The sequence below is a fragment of the Orycteropus afer genome, unplaced genomic scaffold, assembly GCF_000298275.1.
Source record: "Orycteropus afer afer isolate SDZICR_OR568_19922 unplaced genomic scaffold, OryAfe1.0 scaffold00136, whole genome shotgun sequence".
Taxonomy (NCBI): Eukaryota; Metazoa; Chordata; class Mammalia; order Tubulidentata; family Orycteropodidae; genus Orycteropus; species Orycteropus afer.
The window spans coordinates 2,849,494-2,856,409 of record NW_006921723.1 but is presented as its reverse complement, the minus strand read 5'-3'; positions in this window follow the sequence as shown (position 1 = coordinate 2,856,409).

The following is a 6,916-nucleotide window of genomic DNA, read 5'->3' as shown; positions in this document are numbered from 1 at the left end:
CCCTGGGGCACAAGCGTGACTGAGGAATTAGCGATGAGGAGAGGAGGAGATAGGAAGGAGAGCCTTGGAAGGCCTTGTGGACCACCGTGGAGACTCATTGTTTCCTGGGTGAGGAACAAGGAGGCACAGGGGGCTTGGGAGAGGAGGGAACATGACCGATACTGACTTAATAGGGCCTGACAGGCAATGCTTTGAATTAGGGAGATGTGTGTAAGGTCCCTCGTGGTGCAAATGGTTTGTGCTTGCTCAACTACTAACCAAAAGGTTGGTGGTTCGAACCCAGCCTGGCACCACAAAAAAAAAAAAAAAACCTGACAATCTGCTTCCATACAGCCAAAGAAACCCTATAGAGCAGTTCTACTCTGCATATGTGGAGTCACCATGAGTAGAAATAAACTTAATGGCAACTGGTTGTTGTTTGCTGCCATGATGTCGGCCCCTAACTCACAGCAACCTCATGCACAACAGAATGAAACGCTGTCAGGTGCTGTGTCATCCCCATGATCTGTTGTAAATCAGACTGTTGGGATGCACAGCGTTTCCATGAGCTGATTTTCAGAAATTGATCACCAGGTCTTTCTTCCCAGTCTCTCAGTCTGGAAGCTCCACTGATACCACCAGCTCAGCATCATAGCAACACGCAAGCCTCCACTGATAGACAGGTGATGACTGTGCATGAAGTATATTGGCTGGGAATCAAACCCGGGTCTCTCACTGGGAGGTGAGAATTCTATCACTGAACCATCATTACTGCCCCATAGGGAAATGGGTTAGGAGATAAATTATCCAGGCCAGAAATGATGAGGGCTGGTCCCCAAGGTGGGCCTAGCCAGAGGGATTCTCCAATATGGTCTACCCTGGGACACACTTGGCAGGTAGAGGTCCCAGGAGATGCTAGTGAAAAACATATGAAACTGTTCACTACAGGTTAGTAAGTAAGCACAATTAAATTGGTGTTTACCTGGCTTATGGGGTAATCCACCCCTCGCTGTGGGACCACCCAGGGCTCTTGGCCCAATCATTGCCCAACCAGCATTCAGCATTGCAATAGGGAAAGACATGGACAGCACACACAGCTCCCTGGCCCCCACTGCTCCCTTGTTCAATGCTGCTGACCTGTGGTCCACCAGATCCCATGGGCCTAGCTGTCATCTGGCCTACAGCTGGCATGACTCTCCCCAAGCTAGGGGCCTAGCCACCTGCTCCCCAGCTCCATGCTAGCTGTAAGGCTTATGGACCCAGTGGAGGCCAGAGGGGCTCACGACAACCTCCAGGTGTTACAGAAGAGGAAATTAGGGCCCTGGGGTGATGCCTTCCTTTCCTAAGGCCTCTGCTCTGCTGCCATCCTCCATGGAGCAGCCGGAGGCGGGATGCTGAGCTCCTGATACTCCCTTTTTCCTTCACTATATGGTAGACAGGTCAGCATTTAATATATGTTTGCTGTCACCTTTACTAGGAGCTCTGGTGGCGTAGTGCCTAAGGCATTTGACTGCTAACCGGAAGGTTGGTGGTTCAAACCCACTGGCCACTCCTTGGAAGGAAAGTTGAGCAATCTACTTCCATAGAGATACTGCCTCAGAAACCCAAGAAGCGGTCACTAAGTGTTGGAATCAACTTTATGGCAATGAGTTTGCTTTGGTTTTGGTCACCTTTACTGAAGAGCTCTGGTGGCACAGTGCCTAAGGCATTTGATTGCTAACCAGAAGGTTGGTGGTTCAAACTCACCAACTGCTCTGCAGAAGGAAGAGGAGGCAATCTTCTTCTGTAAAGATTTGCCACCTTGGAACACCCAACGAGGGTCACTATGAGTCAGAATCGACTCAATGGCAGTGGGGTCAGTTTTTCGTATCACCTTTATCAGGAGCTCTGGTAGCACAATGGTTAAAGCGTTCAACTGCTAACCAAAAGGTCAGCAGTTGGCACCTAGCAATCACTCTTGGGAGAAAAGATCTGCTCTCATAAAGATTACAGCCTAGGGAACCCTATGGGGTAGTCCTCTGTCCTGTAGGGTCTCTATGAGTTGGAATTGACTTGAGAGCACACAACAGCAACAACATCAGATTATCAGGCAACACCGGACAGCATGAACAGTGAAGCACTCGCCTGCTAGCCAGAAGGTTTGAAGCCACCCACGGATGCCACAGAAGAAAGGCCCGCTTTCTTGAAAGCCTTGAAAACCCTGTGGAGCATTGTATTCTTACCCATGGCATCATCATGAATCAGAGTCAACTCCATGACAACCAACAACAGCAACAATATCAGGTGATCACCCTTCGTCTTGCATCTGCTTCTTACAAGTTGCAAGTATCAAGTGCCTCTATTTCCCCATCTTTAGGATGTCCCTGCCAGACAGAGCAGAGACTAAGATGAAACAGTGTGCAGTGCTAGGGACAGCTCAGGTACAGAGAGATAAATAGCTGCCATTGGATCCATTCCACCTCAAGACACTCTATGTCCAACAGAACAAAACGTTGCCTGGTCCTGTGTCATCCCCATGGTCACTGGCATGTTCAAGTCCATTGTCGCGGCTATCGTGCCAACCCATCTCATCGAAGATCTCCCTTGCCCTTGCTGGGTCACTACTTCACCAAATATGATGTCCTCCTCCAGCAGTTAATCCCTCCTGATGATGTGTACACAGCAAGTGAGTCAAAAAATGTTCTGTTATAATCCATAGGGTTTTCATTTACTTATTTTTAGAAGTAATGAATTAACGGATTCATCAGCAAGTCTTTCTTCCTAGTCTGTCCTAGTCTGGAAGCTCCACTGAAACCTGTCCCTGCTGGTATCTCAATATCAGTAGCATAGCTTCCAGCATCACAGCAAGCCACCACAGTACAACAAACTGATAGATGGAGATGAGTTTGTAAATTCCATCTCAATTGTAAAGAAGGACCCCCAGAGAGGTTAAGAGGGTAAGTAATTAGCCCAAGGCTCCCCAGAGCTCATTACCACCTCCCTGGTTACTTTACCTCCTCCATCCATTCAGTCACACACAGTTATTTCTTAACTGCTATGGGCTGGGGAAGGAGCTCTGGTAGCGTAGTGCCTAAGGCACTTGACTGCTAACCAGAAGGCCAATGGTTCAAACCCACCAGCCACTCCTCGGAAGGAAGGTTGGGCAATCTACTTCCATAGTGATACTGCCTCGGAAACCCAAGGAGGGGTCGCTATGAGTCGGTCTGACTTGACGGCACATAACAACGACGACAACATGGGCTGGGGAAGGAGCCACGGTGGCACAATGGTTCAGTGCTCAGCTGCTAACCTAAAGACTGACAGCTTGAACCCACCAGGAGTGGCTCTGTGAGAGAAAAGATCTGGTGATTTGCTCCCATAAAGATTACACTCTAGGATGCAGTTGTCCTGTGTTCTATAGGGTCACTGTGAGTCAGAATCAACTAGATGTCATACAGCAACAATAACATGGGTTGGTGGATGTGAATGTAAGCCTGTCAGAGAAGATACCTGCTCTCATGTTCCAGAATACTCTGGAACATTTGTTTATGCTAATAGGAAAGACAAACCTAAGCCACACAAACTGATAAATGCCCAAAGCCTTTTAGTGATGGGCAGAGAGAGACTGAATGGGGAGGGGCTGCTTTAGCCAGGGGGTCAGGGAGAGCCTTTCTGTGGAGATGATGTCTGAGACTTTGTAAGAGCAGGGGACAGAATGTTCTAGGATGTCTCAGAGAAGACTGCTCTAGGATGTTCTAGGGCATTCCAGAACATTGTGGAAGAGTCCAGAATGTTCCAGAACATCTCAGATGGAAGGAAAGTGGTGGGCCCAAGCCCAGCATCTGAAAGAGCTTGGTGGGCTTGAGGGACAGAGAGGAGGCCACATTGGTGGGGGTGAAGTGTACGGGGGGCAGGGCCAGGAGGGAGCCTGTCAACAAAGACGTATGGAGAGTCGCCTCAGGGTGTGGGGCACAGCTGTGACTGAGATGGCTAGCATGTTGCATCTGGTAAGGGAACATTTATTAAACCAATCATCACACAAGCAAACAAGCAATAATTTAATTATCAACATGACAACATGTCAAAGTGGGGTGTAGTGGCTTCAGGGGAAGGGAGTCAAGCTGAGCAGGACGCCGGGAGCGGGGGCAGGAAGAAAGAAGGGCATTCAGGCAGAAGCAACAGGCTGTGTGGAGACCCTGAGAAGGGAGAGAAGGCCAGGAGTTGTGCAAGGGCCACTTTGGGGCCAGGTGACACAGGACTCCAGTGGTCTCTGCCTCCCTGCCTTGTTCAGGTATGCCACTGAGCAGCCCCCCAAAAGTCCTTTGACATGAGTCTTCCAAGCATTTTCAGAGTGTCTTTGTGTGCCTCATGCGTACTGGGCACCAGGTACACCTTGCTCCCTCCCTTTCCTAGCGGATTTCTGCCCCTGGGCCCAGAGCTCAGGCCTGTCTCCAGGGAACCAGGAGATGCGGTTGCCATGACAACCCTGTGCTACCCGGACACATGGGTGCCTGTTGCCATGACGCCTGACACCCACCCTCCATTAAGGTTCTGTGCGGTCCAGAAGAGAGGATAGAGAGAGGCTGTTTCTCAGGCACCTTGCAGAGCTGGGGAGGACAGATAAAGAAACTGAGTCTCAGAAAGGGGCAGCAAGTCAGGGATCAGCCACAAGGTTATCTCCACTGACTGCTGCCCCTGGAAGGAGTTAGCATTGCCACAGATGGAGTGGAAGGGCCCTCTAACTCCTGAGACTCCAAAGGTGACTACAGCATTGTATGCCCCCCGCTCTTGGTCTAGAATGTTCCAGAACATTCCAGGTGGAAGAAATGTGGAGGGCTAGGAATTACTGGACAATGGAGCCTTCATTTGGCACCTAGATGTCCCTGTCTTCTGTGATCTGCATTTACAGGATGCTGGGGCCAAGGCTGACCTGGCCTGCCCCACCCTTACAGGGTGTTCAGTCAGGGGGAAGAGATAGACAGTGAATCCATAAACAAGTACATGAAGAAGAAGGATTCAGCTGGCGATAAGCTGAAACAGCTGATTAGAGGGAGGTGTGGGAGGGATCTCACTGAGGACTTAACACTGAATGAAGCAATTAATCAGGGACAGAGACAGACAGCACACTAGGAAGGGAGCAATCCAGGCAAAGGCACAGCCATGCAAAGGCCCTGAGGTTTGCACTGTGATGATAACAAACTGCAGCCCAATATAGTTGGAGAGAAGAATAAAGGGAAAGGTGAGCAGGAAGGGTCAGGGGCTGGCCAACAGGCCTCCTGGCTCAGTGAACAAAGCCCTCGAAAGGGCAGGTAATGTGATCAAACATTGTTTTTCTCTAAATGTGTATATGCATACACACACACACACACACACACACACACACACTGCTTTTTCCCTCCACCTGGTATACCTTCCTTCTCCCCAGATTCTACATATCCCTCAAAGCCCAACTCAGCTGCCCACTCCTCTATGCCGCTTCTTTTTACCACCTGATTGGAAGGGAGCCCCTGTCCAACCTCTCCACATGCCCAAAATCAATATGGTTGGTACTTTCACCGCCTGTCTTTCCCTCCATATTTGTAAGATGTCCACTCTGGACCCAAGTCTGGATTGGGTACTGGGACTTCAAAGAGTTAATTCACTAGATTTAAAAAAAAAAAAAAAAAAATTCACTGTCATCCAGTCTAACTTGACTCATAGTGACCCCTCCTTAGGTTTCCGAGGCAGTATCTCTATAGAACTAGATTGACCAGTCTTCCTTCTGAGGAGTGGCTAGAGGGTTTGAACCCCAGCCTTCTGGTTAGCAGTCAAATACCTATGCCACCAGAGCTCCCATTCACTAGATACACAGCAGTAAAAGCAAAACAAAACAAAAACCACTCTGCCCTTGGGTTGTCTCACTCTTGAAGGAAGGGAGAGAGAGAGGTGGGTTCTACGGGACTTTTCAGGTTTCACAAATTGGCTTAAGCCCAAAATCAAGCAGAAAGGTGAGCTTCAGGCACACAGCATGATCCAGAATATCAACCTCAAGAAACCCTCTCTAGCTCTCTCCATCCCTCTGACAGGCTCAGTCGTTTTGGTGACAAAGGACCCTCAGCAAGCCCAGCGGGCAAGGCATGTCTCTCCACTAACAAATCCTGCCAAGGCCGGGGGTGGCTGGGGTTGTGTTGCTCCATTTTCCCTGAGCCACATAGGCCAGTATCAGACCCAAACCAGGGCTCTGTTAGGAGGAAGGAAGAGGCTGTCAAGCATGGGGTGCTGGGGAGGATCCTCCCAAATTCATATGCATCTCAAGTTAAAGAGCAGTGGGTCACAAAGGCTGGGATGCTGGGCCACTGGGGCTACCTCTGGGAATAGTGAGGAAGGAGCCCTCACAGCTCTAGGACCAAAAGGTGGGAGGGAAGCAGCAGGAAGGAGGCCGTCAGGTCTGCGAGGAGTGCAAGCAGTGGAAATTAGGTGGTGCCTAAGGGCAGCAGGGAGTCATGGGGAGTCTGGGGGTGGGGTACAGCCAGATCTCATGTTGGGGATGGACTTGGCAGAGTGGCACTGAAGCTGGGGACCTGGGAGGAAGCTGGTTTAGGGTCCACTGGGTGTCGGGCAGACACCCCAAAAAAATTTTTTTCTGACCACTTATGCTGTGCCAGATCTCATGGGAGACCTTCAGGAGCTGCCCACATGGAACTTATAAGATTATGTCAAAGGACAAATATTGTATTAGTCCATTATTGTAAAAAGTCAAGGAAAGGTTTATATATGGAAGGAAATGTTCTTTATTGGTTACCAGGGATGGGAGGGGAGGGGAGAGAACACTGTTAGATAGGTAAAGACAAGTATTGATTTGGGTGAAGAGAAGGGCAATGTACCAAATGTGATCAACCAAATGTGATCAACATGGTGGCACTGAGGAAGAGGAAGACATAGAGAGGTGCACAGGAAGTACAGACAACAAAGATGAACC